The sequence below is a fragment of the Anomalospiza imberbis genome, chromosome 5 (genome assembly GCF_031753505.1).
Source record: "Anomalospiza imberbis isolate Cuckoo-Finch-1a 21T00152 chromosome 5, ASM3175350v1, whole genome shotgun sequence".
NCBI lineage: Eukaryota > Metazoa > Chordata > Aves > Passeriformes > Viduidae > Anomalospiza > Anomalospiza imberbis.
Window position 1 is genome coordinate 66,440,087 of NC_089685.1, and position 21,543 is coordinate 66,461,629.

At 41.3% G+C, this 21,543-nt stretch overlaps 1 protein-coding gene and 1 long non-coding RNA gene across 2 annotated transcripts in view; one reads left to right on the forward strand and one right to left on the reverse strand.

Moving 5' to 3' along the window:
• The window catches only part of LOC137474798 (potassium voltage-gated channel subfamily KQT member 1-like), a 407,224-nt gene that overhangs the window by 48,655 nt on the left and 337,026 nt on the right, over window positions 1–21,543 (reverse strand). The gene's annotated exons all lie outside the window — the stretch shown is intronic.
• On the forward strand, window positions 7,062–14,937 carry LOC137474796 (uncharacterized). Its single transcript, XR_010999495.1, has 4 exons — window positions 7,062–7,112; window positions 10,808–10,895; window positions 11,301–12,208; window positions 13,765–14,937. It is a non-coding gene; the product is annotated as an uncharacterized lncRNA (long non-coding RNA).

A 21,543-nucleotide genomic window follows, 5' to 3' on the forward strand; every position in this document is an offset into this window, starting at 1 on the left:
CACCTCTTACAGCTTATCAGCCATGTGGAAAACATTATAGGATTTTTGGCAACAATGGGGAAAAAGTGGTTGGTTTAAAACTGTTATGTTTACATGTTTTTCAAAGCAATGAAGATTCAAGTAGTTTCCTTATGCCTTGTTCCCTTATGTTGCTTGGAAAGTCTCCATTAAAGAAATTATGGACCTTTCAGGAGAGCAGATGTGAGTCCTTTTACATATTTGAAAACTTGGAAAAATGTATTGGAAAAAAATAAGCTTAAAATAAAATATTGTCCCATATCACAACATAGGCAAAGTGATAAAGGCAAATGAGAAATGAAAACTCTTTGTACACTGGTCTAGACATTAGAGAGGATTTTTATGAGACAAAACTTTATGCTACTGGTACTCTCACAGTGATGATTAAGAAAGCAGACCTTTCCAGCTAACAAGATAGACTTTTTGGCCAAACTTGAAAACTGCTGATTTTGTCCAGCCTCCTTTGCTGCGAAAACATCTCCCATGCTGTGCCTCCAGCACTGTTAAATTCTCTTCTGCCTCCCCATTCTGGGCGTCCCCACCTGGTGAAATCCACATTTCCAGCAGAACACAAATCCCTAGGAGGCCAGATCAGAAGGTAAGGCTGAGGTCTGCAGTGCATCTGTGCCAGGAGACTATTCCTGACCTTCCTCTTTGTAAGGAAGAGCTGGCAAAAGCATGGACCTTGCTGCAGGGTTAGGACTGGCACATGTGCATGGAAACACTTGTGCCACTGGGATTCACCACCAAGGCTTTTAATTTCCCATATGACAGTGTCCCCTGTCCGTCTCTGACAGCTGGGTCACTCTTGGTGACTTAGGCCTTACTGAGTTCTTTCCTGGGTGGCTGTAAATCCAGGAATCCAATTATTACCAAGAAATCCAGGTCAATGCAGGAAAAGCAGATTCTCAATAAAATGCAAGTTCACTCCCAACTCCCTCCAAGTCACTTGATGAATAAGAAGCTGCATTTTTTCACAAGGATGTCCTGGTTGCTCTCTACTCTGGGCTGTTGTGACACTGCTTCAGGGAAGGTGACAGTGCCATGCCTGGTGGGAGATGAGGGAGGAACAAAAGCATCCAGCCTGCTGGAGGCTCCCAGTTCAGCGTGACCACTGGCCTGTCCAGGCAGTGGCTTTGGCAAGGGTGTGATGCCTGTTTGGATGGCATGAGCTGCCTCACAGCACCCTAAAGTGAGGGATGTCACTGCTGCTCAGGGTGAAAATAAACCTGCATTTCTTCCTCATGGCAAAGGTGTTTGTGAACCTGTGCTTGAGTTGGGGGGATGGGGGGAAATAAAGAAAAGACACAAATGGGGCATTTGGCATGTGCCAAATATATGAGCTGTTCTAAAAGTACAATGTGTCATGGGCTCATTACTCATCAATGCTTCATCACACTGAGTTTATGGTGGCATTAAAACTGGAGAAAAAAAAAAAGACGTCATTTACATGAAATGCTGGAGACACTCCCTCCACCCTTTGATTCCTTCAGTAAGCTGGAAGGAGGTTTGTGTGTGCATGAGAAAGTGTGCTATACAATGCCAGCCTTTATTCTCTTCTTGAATTACTCATACCATGCAGTATGTAGCAAAAAAGAAAAAAAAAAAAAAAGAAAAGGAAGAAAAAAAAAAGGAAAAATGTTTGGGGCCTATTTTGCTGTTGAGAAATAACTGTGAAACACTGGAGCCAAGCTACAATGTGAACGAAAGCACTGATGGCTTCTGGAGTTTATTTTTCAAGTGGCTTTTTTGAATGCTGGTATCTCTCTGTATTTCACACGGCAGTTGCTACTTTCCTCTGCAGACAGGACAACCCAAATTCCTTCCACAGCCCCCTAAGTCCTGACCTCAACAAAGGAGTGACTGATGTCCCACTGTACGAGGTTCTGCAGGCTGTTAAACCATGGAGGTGGAGAGCACCAGGCTGGCACTGGGGCAGGGGCTGGAAATTTGGGATCATCAATGCAAGGGATTTGGGCAAAGTGGAGAGCTCTGCATGAGACCCCAAATCTCACTGTAAGGCAGCTGTCCAACAGAGGACTTGTGAGTTCAAAAGCTGGCCTCCTTCCCTGGGGTTTTGGGGTTTTTTGAACCTTCTGGGTCTTCTCTCCTGACGAAAAGGGGCATGATTTAAAATCCAAGCCACAGCACAGAGCAAGGAGGGATATGGGAGGCTGAGGTCACTGACCTTGGAATGGGGCAGTGCTGCCTCAGTGCTCAGCCAGAGAGGGGCAGGAGACTCCTGGAAGGACATGGGAGATAGAGCAGGGGGTTCAGGGCTGCGCATTTACGTCTTGCGCTGACATCCACCCTGAGGAATTCACATGGGTGTGTTCTCACTCTCTGGCCATCAGCTAAGGTTTGAGATTATTTGATTGCTCATTTTGGAGGCTCTTTAATTTTTAAAAGTTAATTTCCTAATTTAGGCAACACACCAACCTTTTTTCCCCCCCTATCTTTTCCCCATTTTTTGCTAAGAGGGGAGAGTCAACTTTTACTACCTATGGCATTATCCAAGGTTTCTTCAAGCCCAACATAACACAATAGACTGGACTGGCTCCAGAAGAGTTTGTTTATTATTACCTTGTAAACAGGATGCACCTTTAAGTTATAATTTAAATATGATAAATGGGCCAAACCCAAAGAGTTTTGTTATCCCAGGACACAGTTATTACCAACTTAACAGAAAACACCTGCAAGTTATTGTTAAAATTAGAGATGGCTGAAATGGGGAAATAATTTTTGTGGAACAAAAAATAGAATTATTGAAGTTATTGCATTCATATTGAAGATATTGCAATCTAAAAGGTTCAAACATATCCATTTGGGCAAAATTTTATGCATTATTTTTATTGAAATCATGTCTTAATGTTCTTATTGGCAGACAACCATTACAATTCTCCACTGAGAACTAGTGTTTAGATAAAGGAAGGGTATTAAAAGGATATTTGAAGCCATGTAAATTTAAAATCTCATTGAAACAGTGATCAGAGGTTGGGATTCAGTGAGGAGAACAGTCTCAGCAGTGGGAGGCATGAAGGTCACTGGAGAAGGCTTTAGGAGAGCCACAGAGTGCTGGTGAAAGGTCAAGAAGTGTCTGTCAGCAGTGTGGTCCCTATCTGAGAGGGCTTTCCCAGTAACTCAGTGTTGATGTGTTTGTTGGTTTGTTGTTGTTGTTGGGTTTTTTTTTTTAAGTGCTTAATATCAGAAAGTTCTAGAAAACCATTTGAAGGTTTTTACTTTATGGCTTTGAAACTGTTGTTGTTTTACTGGATGTCCTTCTGTTGATGTCAGATCAGCAGACAAGAGATAAAAAAGATTATTTTATATTAAAAATCAGGAAGGGAAAAAAGATTTATTATTCTGTCCTACAGATTAAAATTATCTACTGGATGATATGTTTTAAATGCTGCTGCTACACTAATGTGCCATTGTCACATATACAACCCCAAATCTGCATGTGTTTCAAATGACACTGTTAGGCTAAACCTTGCAGAGGTGTCATGAAACCCTTCATTAAAGTTTTCCAATTTTTGAAACAAGGTTGCATTAGATTATGGGACCATTACTAAATTAATTAGTATGGAAAATGCATAACGGTGTGCTATTGAACAGACCATCAACCTGAAAAAATTATTGTAGGGGTAAATGGTTTATTCTGGCTTTTTAACAGTATAGTTTTTAGTGCTGCAATTTTTTAAATTTAATAATATTTTTTCAGTAGGAAAATGGGCATAGTTGGTGAGCTGTTTCATGAAAAAAAATTTTAAATTATGGAATATGTCTGTAAGAGATAACTTTGAGAGTCTGTGAGTCTCAGGAGACTTCCTCAGGCCTGGATCACTTAAATATGGGAATGGGGTCACCAAGTCAGGAGGAGGTTTTAGAAATGTTACCTGACACACGCTGTCTACTCAGTCTTCCCAGACCAGATTAGGAAGAGTGAATTTTGTAAATGCACTTTTCATGTAAAAGGTACTACACCCATTTAAAGCACATTTCTCCTTTTTGCAACACAAACACAAAGAGACCAAAAGGCCAAGCAAACTGGAAATTGTGGTAAACAAAAAATTAAACTGAGTTATTGCCATCCTTTGCTCCTTGATGTCTTTAACTTGCCATTTCCCTTTAAATTCAGATTCGCCTTCTAAATGTGGGAAGGTGAAATGATTTATTATTCAGCCTTGTTATAATTATTGGCTTTTTACTTTTGCTACAGCGATGTGGTGAATAAAAGAAGTGACTGTAACACATGCTGCTCCTCTTTCCCCTGGTTCCATCAGACTTTCCCATTGTGCATGCATAAGGTGGAGAGGACATGACTGAGTAATCAAAATGAGTTACTTTCCTATCTTTGGTGAAATAACTCTGTTCAGCACTCCCCTCTGCCAAGTAACAGGCAGTTATTGCGAGTAGGTAATTGCCCTGCTAACACACGCCAGGGCTCAGATAAGAACCAAGCTGGGTACACGTAGAATATTAACAAATTCTCCAAGCCTTGACTCTGCAGAATAAGGTTCAGCATTTTCATCCAAGATAATATGCTCTAATTAACCAGTGCATGGTACTTTACACTAAATACAGGGCTTGAATAGAACTTTGGGAATGGGATAATGGAGGCTTATTAGGTTAATAAAGAATCATGTGTTCCAAGGCTGACTTAAAAACACAATTAGACTTCCTTTAAAATAGGCCAAAGTATTTCAGATTTAATCAGTCCCCTGGAGGTTACTGAAATTATGAAATAGGTTTGGCAATTGATAAGTGACATCATTTATGCTCTTCAGAAAATGAAAATGCTCTAAAGAAACACCAGGAGCTTTGGTGGCTAAAAGCTAACTGAAAACAGCCTCAGAGACTGGATGCTTTTTGTTCAGCATTTGGATAGAAAACAATTTATTACAAAAGTGGGAACCAATCTCTAATATTATGTGAGATATATAAGATGTGTATTTTCCCCAGCACAGGGGCTTCAGGCACTTTGATGAGTTAATGGTGGCTTACAAAACACTTTTAGAGGGCTCCTTTCTCCTCAAACCTTGGGAACATCACAGAGTTTTTCCACAGGATTCCACTGGCCAGGTTTGGGTTGCCTGGTCTACAGCTCTGACTATCTTGAGTGGTCCATTGTCTGTGAAGCACTACTACAGTGGTGTTCTTACTGGCCTCTCCTTAAGCCCATGTGGCATCTATGTTGACAGCAGTGGGTGCCTTCAGGTGGCCACCAACGTTGGGCTGCAGGTGTCCAAGCACAGGAACCGATTTCAGAGCTCTGTGCTAGATCTGCATGACTTCCTTGAGGTGCTGTGGATGAGGGGCTGGACATGAGTCAGCACTTGCAGCCAGGAAAAACCAATCGTGTCCTGGGATGCATCAGAAAAAGCAGGACCCTGCCCCTCTGCCTTGCTCTGCCGAGTCACCCCTGCAGAGCTGCCTCCAGTCCTGGGCCCAGCACAGGAAGGACAGGGAGCTGCTGGAGCCAGGCCAGAGCAGGGACACCAAGGGGATCAGAGGGATGGAGCAGCTCTGCTGAAAGTAAGGGATGAGGAAATTTGGATTGTTCAGCCTGGAGAAGAGAATCTTTGGGGTGACCCAATTGTAGCCTTCCAACTTGAAGCGAGCCTACAAAAAAAAGTGGAGAGAAACTCTTGACAAGGGCCCGGAATGACAGAACAAGGGAGAATGGCTTCACACTGACAGAGAGCAGGTTCAGGTTGGATATTAGGAAGAAATTCTTCCCTGTGAGGGTGCTGAGGCCCTGGCACAGGTTGCCCAGAGAAGCCCTGGAAGTGGCCAAGGCCAGGTTGGATGGGGCTCGGAGCATCTTGGGATAGTGGAAGATGTCTGCCCATGGCAGGGGGTGGGATGGGTTGGGCTTTAAGGTCCCTGCCAACCCAAACCCTTCTATGATTCTAAAACTGCTGCATGGACACAAAACTCTTGGAGCGCTCAATCTCATAGAATTGTGGCAGTTTAATCTCTGTTTTTCTCAGCAGTTTTCTCTCAACAACTGCTCTCAGCAACTTGAAACAGTTTCTGGGTTGGTCTGACACTTGACAATGTTGTTTGAATCCTTCCTTGAGTCTTCTGTTGTGAATGTATAACACAGTAGCACACACAACATTAGCTGCATTTCTCATTCCTACTTGTGTGGGGTTTTTTTTCTTTTTTATTTTTCCAAGGGGGTGATTTTTCTTAAATATACAGCCTGAAATGTATTTGTTCTGCCAGCAATCTGTGCCATTATTCCTGCTTTTTATCAATTTCAATTTTTCTTAGCTGATTATGTAGTAACTGATGAGCCAAACACCCCAGGGCCTGATCATTAGGCAAAAATCCTCATCCTTAATCAAAGGGAGATTCAGCCTAAAGGGTGGGACTGTCTGTCATGAATATTGAAAAACATCATCAAAACGGATCACGCCATCATGTATGTGTAATCAGAAGAGCCAAATGTGTTTTAACCTTTTTAGTGGAAATAATATTTAAAAAGAAATACCAGAAGGGTGGGAACATATCTGAGGAAAGAGTCTGCAAGTAAAATTTAGCTCATATGACTGGTTTGGTACATTAACAGGGGATGTTTCTAGGACTGGCGCTGGCAGAATTTAATCTTTCCTTTGCAAATCTTCTTAACCTAATTTGAATTTTCTCACATTTTAAAAAATCAAATATTCACCTAACTTTTTTCAGTTTTTCTCCACTCACCACCCATCTTCCTCCATCTTTGCTGAAACTAAACTCTAGTTGACCCATAACTAATACAAGAAAGACTGTAACTCTCAATAGCTGCAAAAACTGCTTTATAACACTTCAGCCTGTCAAGGCACAAACTGTTCTCCTCCTCCTCCTCCAGCTATTCAGTGAGTATCACTGTATTTCATTGCTATCTCCTCTAAAAAGTGTCAAAGGGAGTTAAGTACACAGGACAAATCCAGGCTTCTAGGAGGACTCCCACATGCTTGGCACTGAACCCTAATTTCAGAGCCTATCATAAAATACAGTTATTTATACAGCTAGTTCAGTGCCTGTCCCCCCCGCCAAGTGATCTGCAGGAGATCTGTGCAGAACTGACACCAGCTCCTGAATGCCAGGTGAGTATTATCTGTGGATCTCTTCTTATCCCATGATGTGACAGAGGTCTGAACAAAGCTGTCCTTGGTCAGGACAGACGATTAGGAAAAATATTTCCTGAATTCTGTGCAATTTCTGGAATTATGTGCAGATTTTTCAGGCCAGTAAGAGTTATGTTTAACCATACACTGTGATACTGCTTTATACTGTCTGCACAAAATAATTAAAATAAGAAAGCCCATAGCTGTGTTTTGTTTGCCTCAAGTCACATTAGACTACAATGAGATAAGAAAACAAATCTATTCATGTTCTGGAAGTCTGCTTCCTGCCTCCATGTGGATGTGCTCTAGGAAACAGCAGGTTAGGTGTGTTTGGAAGTGCATCAGTCAGCCACTTTGCTCATGTAACCCTTGTGTGATATTTGCCTAGAACAGGGGTGACTCCACCAAGCTCTTGTTGTTTTTCAAGGCACCAGCTGAGAGTCAATCTGCCACTAATTTTTCCCAAAAAGGCAAGAGGAAGAATTTATCTTCTTCAGTGGATTAAACACAATTTGAGTCCAAATGCTGGGCACATGCAACTCAGCACCCATTTCTCCAGTGGGATGCTGGTCCTTTTCCCTTTGAGAGGAGCAGGCAAGTTGTCAACACAGGAGAATCGAGAAGATCTTCTGGAAATGCAGTTTGGAGTACCCTGGTGATGTTGCAGTTGTTCACATGTCATGCCACCAGCACATGGCTGGGTAATGTGCAGGATGGCTTGGGTAACACAGGGCAAGATTTCACCATTTTCTTGTCCGTAATTCTTCACCCTGACTCTTTCCAGCTGTGGTCAAGTCAAACACCCTTAAAATCTGAGATGGCTGCATTCAGCAAAGGTGCATGCAGCAACTTATTAGAGGTGCCAGCAGCCTTTGCCCTCTCTACATTGCATAGTTGCACTTGGGGCCCTCTTTGTACTAGCAAAGGTTTGGTTCTGCACATCTGGAGCTGTGCAGTGCCTCACCAGGAAAGGAATACATTTACAGACAGTGTAAGGATAAATATTTACCAGAACTCATCTGTAACAGCACAACAGGAAATCTATTTAAAAACAACAACAACAGTAAAGAAACCAGTCAACAAATAAAGGAGTGGTTAATCCCATTGCCTGGACTCATCTACTTTTACACCAGTAATAATGAAGAGATTGGCAATGAATTGCACTTATTATCTTCAGTGCAATAGCACTGAGGACCCAAGTTCAAAAGTCAGTCTGTTCCTGACATCACTGGGTTTTATATCAAAAATGAAAGCCTTGCTTTTTATAGCATATAGTGGCAGTGTTCACAAAATATCCAAATGCTCAGGTTTCACTCCCACTGAAGGGATTTAAAGGCTCCTGCTGACTTATGTGGGAGTTGGATCAGTCACCAAAGCAGCTACTTATGCCCAAATACAACCTGTGGTTGCTGCAAGTAGGGGCAAGCCTTAGGTTTGCATGATGATGATTCTATTTTAAATTTTGTGTAGGCAACACACACACACACACACACACACACACACGTTTGTTTTTCAGAACTGCTTTTGTCTCTAAGTGTTATGATAAGCTTTTATTAGGCTCTAAGCTGGCACTCTGCAAGTTTAGGGAGGAGTGAATGCTCCTGGCGCCTCTGCCTAGGAATAGATCTGGGATTTATGGATGCTTGTGTATGTTTAGATTGTAACAGGCTTGGGAAGGACAAAGGAGTAATTTCCTGATTAGAGCCACTTTTCCGGGTTAGAGCTCCCTGGTTAGAGCCACTTTTCTGAAACTTCTCTGTGGAGAGCAATGTCTCAAGAAGCAGGTGCCTCCCAGGAGGGAGGAAAAGGAGTCAGCACACAAACCTCAGAAAGACCTTCAGACAGAAGTCTTAAGGAGGCTGGAAATGGAAATGGACATGCAACTGTAGGGAAAGATCATGCTGGAGCTATAAGAATCTCATTGCAAGACTCAGACAATGTAATTCATGTAAATCTGAGGTTACCTGAAATCTTGAGAAGACATTGGTTGGTGTAACACATGAGAAAAAGGAGCCATGGAAAATGATGAAAGAAGAGCAGCAGAGTGTGAATAAGAACGGTGTCTAAATTTACCCAGACCTGCACATCCTTTATGTTTCTTTATGTTTTTTTAAGAAAAAATCATCACAGGACTTTTTCAAGTTTTAAAGATGATCCCCTTAAAGATGGAGAATGCCACAAGAAAGAGAGAAGGAGGTGCAATGCAGCATTTGACTCAGTTTTTACCCTGCTTATTTTTCATTAGAAAATGAAATGGCCACCAAGCATATCCTCTGTTTCCAGCAGCAAATGTTCATGGGAGAGTACAAAGCTGAGGTTGTGTAACATTATTCATTTCCTTGTTTGGCCTCAGTAATCATCTCTTCAGGGGCTTCCTGAGGTGGGTGTGCAGCATGGACAGTCGTGTCCTCCTGCACCAGCCTTCCAGCAATGGATATGGCCAGTGCCTCTTGGAACCTCTTGGAACGTCACCCTCCTGACTGTGCCATGGCCAGAAACTCTGCAAAGTCACTCCATTCTTCCCAGCAAAACAGGGCGCCCTTCTTTGCCCCAGCCTGTTAATATCACTTTTTGTGCCCTGTCACTTTGTTATAACATTTGGTCACCAAAGGTTAACTGCTGTCTCTGTCTTCTCATTTATGAATTTAGAGACATCTCCCACATCTCTCCCCTCAATCAGATCATCTTGATATACCTTACTTATGGTAAATTCTTTTCTTTCTCTGTAAACTAAGATGATGTTCCCAAGGATGAACAGGTAATATCAATACCCAAAGATATTTCTGGTTTCAAGAAAGTGTCCATGTGAACTGGGGTTAAAAATCACCTATGGTGAATCATGGCACATACATTTGAAAATCCCAAATCACCCAGTCTTTGTGATAAAGGAGAGACCTATAAGATATACACTCTTAAAAAAGTAGGTATGATTTTAAAATTTGGTGTTTCAAAATAATCTACTGGCTGCTGAACACTCATGGCTGTTTTACTGTTTGGAGCATAGCTGTTAATTTATGTAAAGAAAGCAGATAAATGAAATAATGGGAAGCCCACTCCTTTCTCAACCTTTACAGATGATCCAGAGCCCCAGCCCTGTTTTCATTCAACTATCTAAATATTCATCTAAACTATTGACCGGATGCAGTGTGGAAAAAAAAATAACTTGAAATAAACAGGCTTCTCTATTTATACACATTCTATTGTGCTTGTGCTGGGGCTGATCAAGAAGACGTGTGTTTCTGGAAATCAAATCATTCTGCACAGAAATTAAGATTACAATGAAAGAAAAAGACAATCCGATGTTACATCACTGGACAAAGCCACATCTCAGTGAGTTTGCCTGTCCTCAGGGGCTATGGTGGCATATAATACTTTCTCTGTTGTGGCCATTTTAATTATGTGTTTTGGTTGCGCAGATGGGTGCTCTGATGAAGAACATAGCCATTTTAGAGTCAGTGAGTAGCACACCTGGAATCCGTGGCCTTTATTTCAGTGTAAATCAGCTACTTGAGTCACACTAATGGGGGAAGACTAGTTCTCAGGTGCTTTTTTACAACTGTTTGGTTTATCTCTCCATAAAAATAGAGAGGAGCAATGGAAACATAGTTTCATTCACTGTTATCCAGAATTTTATCAGCATTATACAATTTTTTAATCACAGTTTATCATTTCAGAGCAATAAGAAAACACTGAGCAGAAGGCTTATTGCCCACTAAACCTTATCTCAAACAGAAAGTCCTGGCAAGGCACAAATCATCCAAGGCAAGTTCTGCTGGCATGAGAGTTACAATAACCAGATTTAGTCAGTAGATTTACCTGAGAAGGTATGAAAAAAGCATTATAATTTTAAGGCTATTGCTGGTATCTTGACAATGTTATAAATGAGATAGTGTCTCATTCTGTGCAGCAATATGACCTTGTTGACTTCAGCAACAATTGCATGAAAATTATTGCAGGGTAAAAACTGAGTCTATGCTAATGGAAAAGAATAATATCTCCCAAATTCAAGGTTATGCAACCATCTGGCAATGCAGATCACTCAGAAACAGAGAGATCCAAAGAAACATAAAAGAGTAGGACGCAAAGTTTGTGCAAATTATTTATAAAGGGATTTTTTCCCCTTAATGAAGTGATGTATGGTTAGCTGATGTACTTGTTTTTTCCTAGAAGGTGCATGAGCAGATCCTCAGCGTTGAGAAAAGAGAATAGCTTTGCCTTCTTGGATTGCAGACAGCAAAGCAGAGGAAGAGAAGATACTGTGATTCTGAGCATGGGAAATATGAGGCAACACACACACACAGAAGTAAGGAAGGTGTTATTCTCTATACAGTCATTTTTAGCACTGTGGATTGGTTAAAAGAGAGAAGACAAAAGATGCCCAAATTCCTTCCTTCAGAGGTCATCTGATTCAGGACCAAGCTCTAGGGACCTCTCAAGAAAAATAAGGAAAACATCCCCAAACAGAGAAAATTCATTGAAACCCAACACTCTAAATAACCACAGTGCCTGGAGATAAGAAGGTATTGGGTAGAAATGAGAAAGGCCATAATTCCTAGGGCTTTATTTCCACAGGGTTCCAAACTTTGAAATGTACTTTGACTAAACCTTGGATCACTCTCAGATGGTCTCTCTCAAGGAAGAGCACAGGTTAAAGGAGAATGGGAGAACATAAACAAGTTGGATGTCACAGGTAAATAACAGCAAGCAGCGGTCCTGACGGAACGGCTGCGGATTTCAAGGAGACATGGGCTCATGCAGGATGTGAGTAACTCCCAGAGACTTCCCACTATCTTTCAATGGCCTCCCACTGACGTTACTGGTATCCTGTGGTGAGAGAATAGGACCAATATTTTTAGATGTGGTGCTGGCTGTTCTCTGGAGTCCTTGCAGCACCAGTGTATTTTTAGTGGCTCATTATATGGCGTGGAGGAGTCTTTGCGTCGTGTTGTGTCACATGCAGCGTGTGAACTTCCTTTCCCTGCTGCTCCATGCCTTTGATCCTGCCCATCCAGCCACCACAGCAGCAGAGCTGTCACACCAGCCACTGACATTTCTCCCTTAATAGGACTTCCCAGGTAGGTGAAACGTGCCAAACAGGGCAGGGTGTCACTGCGCTGACACGACAGCCGCTGCAGAGGGACCAGTTGGAGTAATGTCAGAGATACTGTGGACATTTCATCTCTTTGCCTATCAATATTTTGTATTCCATGTCACTGTATCCTGAGCATATTTTGCATTCTTTGCAGCTGTAGTAATGCCACCTTGCCAGGTACAGCTGCCTGTGCTATTACACAGTTTGCTACTTGCTAACAAGGCCTGATGCACATATAGAACTCATAATTGAGTGTATCATGACTAATAAATTGATCTAGAGTGGTAATTTCTGGTGGTCTTTTCTGGTGTATGTTTCTAGGAAAGAAGATCAGTTTTTCTTTGTAAAGTTTCTTTGACTTGCCTGTTATGATTGTTATTCAAATTGACTAAAAAGTGATGTTCTACTGAATCTATGATTTTCTTACTGTCTTCCTTTTCATCAGTGAATTCTTAATAGGTCTTGTCAGTAACACATGCTAGTTGTTAGAGAATCCAGATGAAATTATACAATGCCTCATGACACAGTTTCCCCACTCCTCACTGCTATACACCCAATCCATCATGACAGCTGCTTAAGATCCACAATGCCAGTTTCATATGTGAATTTCCTAGAAAAAATAACACAATATTCCTTTTCACTTTGAAAGCATGTGAGTAGCGAGATTCTTTTTCCCCAGTATTTTGAGAACGGTTACTTAAGTTTATGCATTTCAACAGAATTTGCAAAACACTTGCATTTGAGTTAGAGAATCACAAAATGTATTTTGATGTACTTTCATCACAATTTTCTGTACTGACTCTTCAGACTTTCAGTAGTTAATCATGTTTGTAGGGACAGAATATTTCAAGAGAGCAGTGGCTTTATTTGCAACTGCTTTTCACAATCTTTACCTCAGCACGACAGGGAAAAGTGGGAGCCAGGAGATAAGAGAGAGATAAAGCTTTGGAGAAGAAATTCTGCTGCTGCTGTTCCAGGCCTCTCTGTACAGGGTTATTGCCATAAGCCACAGCTCAAAGGGTGGCTGCTGAGACGATGAATGACAGTGCTTCCCTGCAAAGACTGCTGGCCCTTCACAAAATAAAAGAACCAAAGTTTCCAATGGCCTTTCCCCCCCTCCACAGAGAATCAAAATTGAATGAGAGTGGATTTTAAGCTCTCCTAAAATCTCCTGCAGCCTCTCTAAGGGCACCCAGAGAGTACTGAGGCCCTGGCTGCCACCTGATTTTTTAAAAAAGTTCTGGGCTCCCCAGCTGCTGTGAGGTGCACAGGAGCTGTCTGTTGTGAAGCCTTTTCCCTCCTCTGGGTTGATTCCCAGGGCGATGTCTAAAGTGCCCTGCCCTGATACTTGCCCTCACAGATTCTGTGTATCTGTGCACACGTGTACATTCATATATTTGTACACATAAACACACACAAACCCTTCAGGCAAAAGAGGAGAGAGAAGCTGTTGATTACAGAAGAAATTCTATCGCTGTATGTAAGGTAAAACTGAGTGGCTTAGGATATTTTATTATTACTTTTGCTCTGCTTCGGTAGATGGCAACCCCAACAAAAGGGAGAAAGAAAAACCAGAGCTGTGTACCAGACAGTGATGGGAATGGAAACATCTCTCTGTTCCTTCCAAATGTGATCTCCAAGACCAGCCTTGATTCGTGCTGCTCCTTCAGGCAGCAGTGCTTTGGAAAGCATTTCACAGCTCCAGCTGTTTTCTCTGTGCTCGAGAGAGATTCCTGCTCTCAGCTGTGTAAATGTTTTAACTGAGATTCATGCTTTGCTATTCAGGTCACTGCTTTCTCTTCCGGCCCACACAGGCCAAAATGCATCTATATAAGCACAAAGTGTCCAAAATCAACACAGTATTTTTCACTTGAACACACCCATGGCACGTGGCTCCCTCAAAGTACAGGATGCAATGCCAAGCAGTAGATTTGTACGTTTGCCTGACGTGAACTCAGCATGATTTATAAAAAAAGAGGCAATAGGCCGGTTGTGTGCCCGAGCAAATCTGGCTTGGCAGAAACTATCATTCCAAGGAAGGAACTCAAGGAAATCAGACTCTCCCTCTGGTCTTGAGAAAGGACTTGTCTAATGTAGGAAGTGTTCTCAAAATATTTATTTTTTATTAAGAATTACAATGTATTTCTTTCTGAATTCAAGTAACCCTCTATCTCCTTTGCTGGAAGAATAAAATAAATTTCCTTCTGCTGTTTTGACTTTATTGTTTAAGGGGTTTAGGGACATCTTGAAGCTCAACAGCATTTAAATGATTGAAACACCCTTAGTTGTAGAAAGACCTAGATAGCTCTAGAGATAAATTTAACCAATGCACAAATTTCCAAGGATTGTGTTTCCACACATTGACATCCTGCCTGCAACTGTATGTCATAAAAAACAATTTTTTCCACGGCTGATCTTGCAAAACAGGAGGAGGAGGGCTTTCCCTAAACCTGGGAAAACAACAAAAAAATCAAGCCTCTGGAGCTGAGAGATTGATGCAGCTGCCTTAAGCTATCTCCACTGGTGCATTATTGTCATTGTCACCACTGTAACAGACTCCCCCTTCTCTTTGCCAGTCTATGGAGGGAGGTGCTCCCCACACAAGAACCACCAACATGTCTTAACTACAGAAAAGGAATGCTCTAACTGCTATTTGACAGTCATCACATTTTTTTCCCCCACTTTTAAAATCTATATGCACATTCTAGCCTTGTATTTCTTTCCAACAATATTTATCTCCACAGATTTGGGTCAAAGTTAGCAATAGTTCTGGGACAAGAAAGTCACTGTATTTGATAAATCAGTTTTGGCAGAAAAAAATTCAAATATTCTTCTCCTGTTGTTCAGGAGGCCTCTAGTTAGCCCAAACTGTAAATGTATTTGTGTGCATCACTGTAAGTAAACAAACTTCCCCCAGGAGGCAGATGAATATTCAATTGCGCTGCAAAATGCTTAATGAATCTCCTCCAGAAGGACATGTTGCTTATTGTGTACCTTCCCAGCTGCATTAATTACAAGCAGTAATTATGCCTGGTTCAGGTAAAGACAGGTGATTCACATGGATGGGCCAAAGTAAAAGGTGCCTCACAGAGGACAAAAGTAAAAACAATACAGAAGTTGAAAGTATTTTTCTATAGGTTTCTCTTCTTCCTGCAGAATCAATGAAGTTGTTACACTGACATTTATTTGTAAATAGATGTATTGACAAGGCCTTAATTCTGGGATGGCTTCAAATTCATATACCAGTGTGGATTACCAGACTGAAGAAAAAATATGTTAAGTTTCAACTCAAGTTTGAGATACAGAAGGGGAAGTGTGTACTGGTGAAATCAGAATAATTCTAGGGGCAAATATTGTCCTGTTCTCAAATTCCACTTGGTTCCACTTGATTGTTTTTTTGTTTTTTTTTAACCACACATCCATACCAGTTGCCACCTCTGCTCCCCATGTGGTACCAGGATAATAAGGAGTAGCTCCAGGCCAAGTTAAAGCTGCATATTTAAGTCCTTTTCAGTATTTTGGGTAGCTTTAGGGGAAAGTAATAAAGCCATCCAATGACACATGAAGCAGAGCCCAGCATGAATAAACAGGACCATCTATCCCTGTTCCCCCCACACACCTCATTTTGCATTAAAAACTTATTTAAATGTCTGTCTGAATGTAAGGTTTAGTTTTGGAGTTTTTGGAGTAGAGAGCAAGTGGTTTTGGGTTTTTTTTCTTAAGTTTTCAGCCACTTCCCATTAGTTTCTAGTCAGTTTGTGTAATTCTCTCTTATAACAAGACTTGCCTAGCAAGTCATGGCATTAGAGTTTTCCTTATGACAGCAATCAGTGATCCATAACTGCTATGCTGGCTGCTGGGCAAACACTCACTTGTCCTAAATGTTTTACAGAGCCAAGATTAGTGAAGTGTAAGAGGAAACATGAAGACCCTCATTATCAATTGGAAATATAAAATGGATAGTTATTCAGAGCTTTTCCCAAGTTCAGACAGGAGGCCTGAATCACAGGTTCAGCTCCCTCAATGCCAGACCCAAACTCCAGTCACCAAAACTATACTTCTGTCAGTAAATCTTTAAATGTGGTGATTCCTTCTCTGGCACGGCCTGCCTCCAGATGCTTTCAGCCTGAATGATCAACTAAGTGAACTTTCTTGCTAGGTAAGGAAGCGAGTCATGTCAGAGCTTTTATAATTTTAGCAGTCTACTTTGGTAACTTTGATTTGATGACCCTTTTAGAAGCAAATAGTGAAGTGGGACTCTCAGGAGACATGATTTGGTGGCAGCAGTAATGCCAGATATTCCAAGCCTGCACTTTGCTTGTTCCTATGCCCTAAAGTGTGCCAGGAAAATCTTGCATGTGAAGAAGGCCAGGGAATTTGGTAGATCCTCCCAAACCCAAGTTGTTTTGTTTTTTGTAATTTAAAAATAAGGGAATTTATTCTTGTAGATGCAGGAATGACAAGTGTTATACTGGAAAACCTGAAGCCACATCACTGCTGAGCAGTCTCTACTCTAGAATCTATGATGAAGACATGAAATGGAAGGAAATTTCATGTAATACCTGTGTTATATGTCCTCACCAGCACCATACTCACAAAAGATAGGTGAATATGCATCTTGTAAATGAGTCACCTTTAATGAAATACACAGATTGAATCCCCCTCATTCTGCTCCCCATGTTTTGTTGGGCTTAATCTTAAATTGAGCTGTGAATATTTCCATGCAACAAAACATCTATGAGGGACTGTGTTTTACTTATGATCCCAGGGGAAAATGTACTATTACCATGTTAATTTGGAGAAGAGTATGCCAGATGGCTGGAACAGACTGCAGAATATATTTGAATTTAGGAGGGCTATACATCCTGTGTAGGATGTGCAACATAAAAAATTTAAAACAGAAAGAAAGAGAAAAGAATGCTAAGTCTATAGTAGCCTAGGGGTGCTTTATCAGTCACGCAGTGCATATGAGTAAAATATTGTATTAATTAATAAGGGTCAAGATGTGCTTAAGTAGGAAGACAGAAGAATATGTCTGGTATAGAAGCTAACACAGCCCACTCAGCCAGCATCCACCCTGCAAGCCTGAAGTAAATCCTAGTACTGCTGATAAAAAACCCCATGGGACCTGCCAGAGGTCTTGGTCTAAGAGATAAATCTAAGAAAGAAAACACAACAGCACACTGCCTGTTCCATGTAAGAATATCCAGGTCTCTCTATACATAACATCCTGTATCTGACAGTATCCAGGAAGAGACAGTGAAAGAGTTTGCTTTTCCTTAATTTTGTTTTCCCAGTGAACTGTGGCCAAAGGTTGCAACCACGTTATCAGAGCACTTGATGCACCCTGGTTTTGTTAATTTGTCTACAATACCATTTTGGACTTGTTTATGCATATCTAAACTAACCTGCCAAGGTGCAATCAATGTGAGCCTCAAACATGGCATTTCATTGGTTAAGTTGGTAACTGCTGTTCTCATTTGCTGCCCTTTATTTCTTGTGCAACTGGAAGGAGGGAATGGCCATTGATCCTTCTTCTCCCATATTATATTTGATCTGATGGACACTCTCCAGAGACTCTTTTCCAGGCTGAATAGTCCTGGTCTCTTCAATCTAAAATTGCACAGAAACCTCACATATTTCTGACCATTCCTGCTCCCCAGGCATACCTCCTTCCTAGTCCTATTACAGCCTTTCTGGAGCTGCACACAGAGCTCCAGAGTAGGGTCACTGGGGATTTATGCTGCAGTAAAATGAAGTATACCTTCTCCTCACTTTTCATTTCTCTCCCAGTAACTCCCAAATGCCCTTTCCACTGCTGGCCTCAGAGAACTGTAGGAAAGGACTCCAAGATCTGTCCTTTGTGAGTACCACCTGCTCTTGCAGGGCCTTCCTAGTACAGAAATTCTTACGTTTTTTCCTCCTCTTATTATCTCTTCCTTTGCATCTACTGATTCTGACCTCTGTCTATTTTTTTATCACCTGGCTGGCTGAAGCTCTTCACAGTCACTGCAGCTGTGACACCTTGAATAATTTTGTAGCAACAGAAGTCTGCCAGCCATGAAATACTAAATACTTCTGAAGGGCTGGCTTTTGTTGCCATTGCTCACAGGTCTCATTAATACTTCGGTCTCACATGTCTATCACATTAGGAGTGGGTTCAATTAACCTTTACACAATGCAGAGAAGGAGTAGATACACAAACCCCAAACATACTGATACAAGAACATGTCTGCACTGTTGGAAGGGGTTTGTCTATTATATCTCAAATCTGTGTGAAATGAAATCAAAACCATAAAAGAAACAATGGTGCAAGTCAATTATATCAGAAATGTCAGTGGACTCCAGGGATCTCTTTCTCTGCCTGCCACGAATGTTCAGAAGAACCTGACGTCTCCACAGCCCCCAGGGTATTGCTTTGGTCCATGCACACAGAACTGCTGTCCCAAACTGAAGTTAATGAGGATTTATCCCCCCCTACATAATAATCCTCCTAAATCTGTAAGCCTGGTTGCTGGACTCTTCATGTGCATTATCCATTGTGTGTCAGAAGATAAACATTTAACTCCAAAACTGTGGCGATCCTTCAGTGATTCTAGTCACAATACATGGCAGAGGGGCTGTGTGTGGTTTTTGCCTCTGATTCCTTTCTGCAGTTAAAGTACATGAGAATTGCTCTCAGTTGTTGAAGCAGCCCTCCTTTCTTATCTTCCTGACCACTGTTTGCAACATCTGTCAGTGCTTATTTAGGAGGACCCCAAGACACAAAGAGCACAAGGACAATTACTCTGAGCTCTGTACTTCATTGTCAGGATGCTCTTGTCTTGGCTTGGAAAAAATATGTTCAATGGGAATAAGATAAAACCATGTGAATTTTTTTATGGTTTAGAAAGTATATGTTGGCAAAGGCTTGTCTTTAACAAATGCTGTTTCTTTTTTAAATAACGTCAGGGGAAAACCTCATCATAACTCTTTTAAACTATTGTAAGACAATAAACTGTTCTACCCAAATAACATATGGAATTTTTCTCATTTCAGCCTGAACTATGTCTCTTTAGCAGACTTCAAAATGTCCTCATAGTCACAGGGGGACAGCACTGACAGATACAAAGCTCAGGAAAGTTAAATGAAAATTTTCCAATCCTTTCAATGGGAATCTTGGCAGAAGAAGGAAAAGGATAAGACAATGGAATTTCAGCTGATGGGGACAGATGATCCTTCTGCTGCCACAGAAAGCCTAATGTATCTGCTGACAACTGTTGAAAGATGCATTTCCTTCATGATTTTTTTGTTGAATACTTGTATGTTTAGGGACAGCTCTGTTTTGATGCCTACTCAGTGTAGAAAAAAAACAAAGGAAAGACAACTTGTGCCCCTTCCAAACGGAAAGAAAATTCAATGCAAAATTTTTGTTTTCATTTTTGAAAGCAGATCATGACAAATAGCAATGAAAAGCACAAGTAAAAGCAAGCAATTACTACTGAGCATCACAAGAGCCCCAGTCCTGTAGGCATTTATGTGGCATTTATGTGACTGACTGCTGAAATAAGCACAGCTGACAGAGTTACACACCTGAAGCACATTTTTACATGGAAATATTTACACAACCTGGGTGCTAATGCACATGTTTTCACAGAAGGTTCTAAGGCTTGACTAAATCCCACTGAAATTGATGGAAAGGCTCCAGGAGCCTGTAGGAATCAAATCAAAAGGGTGCACATTATGCCTTCCACACAAGTCTGCATTATCTAAGGTGACTTGAGTATCTCTCCCACTACAAAGCCATGCCCAATGTGCCTTTGCTCTTTAAAGATCAGATTTTCTTTTTATCAGACCCAAAGCTGTTCCCTTCTTACAGACAAAAACCCACGTGAGGAAAAAACACTGCAACTCACAACTTCATGCTGAAAACTTATGCAGAACAGAAGAAGTAAACCTGCTTGTAATTATGGTTGCTCAGTAGGTATAAAATAATTCCTCCTCCTCTCCTTCCTCCAACACTGGTGAATTAAAGAGAAGCACCAACAGCATAGTGTAGTTTAGATGAAAATATTACCAGTTGAATTAAATATCTCAGATACTAAATCACTTCACTTGCTCACTTTGTTAATTGACTGTAAGGGCGACTTGCTCAGTATGTGGCCAGGGCAGAGTTCTGCTCAGACTTGTCATCTGGATGGCTATGAAAACCTTCTGTGACTGACTGGGATATTCCATGTGGCAGACCAGTGTGAGAAACTGTTCTGCACCTACAACTAAAAAAAAAGCATTGCTTGTGCATATGAATGAGAATTTAGAGAAAAAAAAAACTGATTTCCAGTAACTAGAATACTCTGAAATATGCTTTTGATGTGCCCATAATAACTGTAATGATCCTCCCTGATAGCCTTAAAGGCCCCAGAATATATTTCACACTTATAACATGAGATATGGAACTATTTTGTGGAATGACTGACAATTTAAACAATTTCACAAAATAGTGTCAAGTGTGGAAGTGATTGTATGGTTCTGTAGACATGCATGTGTAGAAAAATCATGCCAGATTTTGAGAAATTAATTAAACAGTAATTTTACTGACTGGCTGAAACAATAATTTTGCAAAATGACTGGAAATTTTAGTCATTTTGTAGATTACTCATTCTGCAACATGAATAGCGCTTACTGATGTGCTTGGAAGTGAATTTAATGCCCAAGAAAATGAAGAATTAACTAGCAATCACGACTCCCTGGATCACTCCTTAGCACTTTGAACTCCTCTCTCCAAGTTCTACAATCCATCTGTCTCTTGTCCCAAGTTGTTCCTCCCAGGAACAAGCTGTTGGCTTCCTGGGAAGATGATTTTATGTTGGATGGCTCCAAGGAACTCTAAGAACAGCTGGCTCGAGGCTGACAGTGATATGGCTCCTTGGCCTCCTCTGCTAATCTGACCCAAATGGATCTGCAGCTTGAAAAATCAGCATAATGCCCAAATGCCAAGAATTCTGCAACTAAACACACAAGCAACCCACAGGTTTGTGGGAATGTCTGGGTGTTAGAGCCTGGGAATGTGCGTGTGCACACCCACAGCAAATCTACATCCACGATGACTGCCATTAATCACCCTGGGATGTTTACTCCTGGCTCATCAGGATACATGCAAGAGCAAATCCTTGGTTTCTGAGTGCATTAAATGACATTTTAAAAAAGGGTAATTGCACTTCTGGAGCCCCGACCACCACACAGTGGATTTTCTCTTCTATGGTGTTAAATAGGCTGACAATGATGGCCCAGCTGTAAACTGTGTAGGAGGGGGATCATCTTCTTTGCACATGCACACAA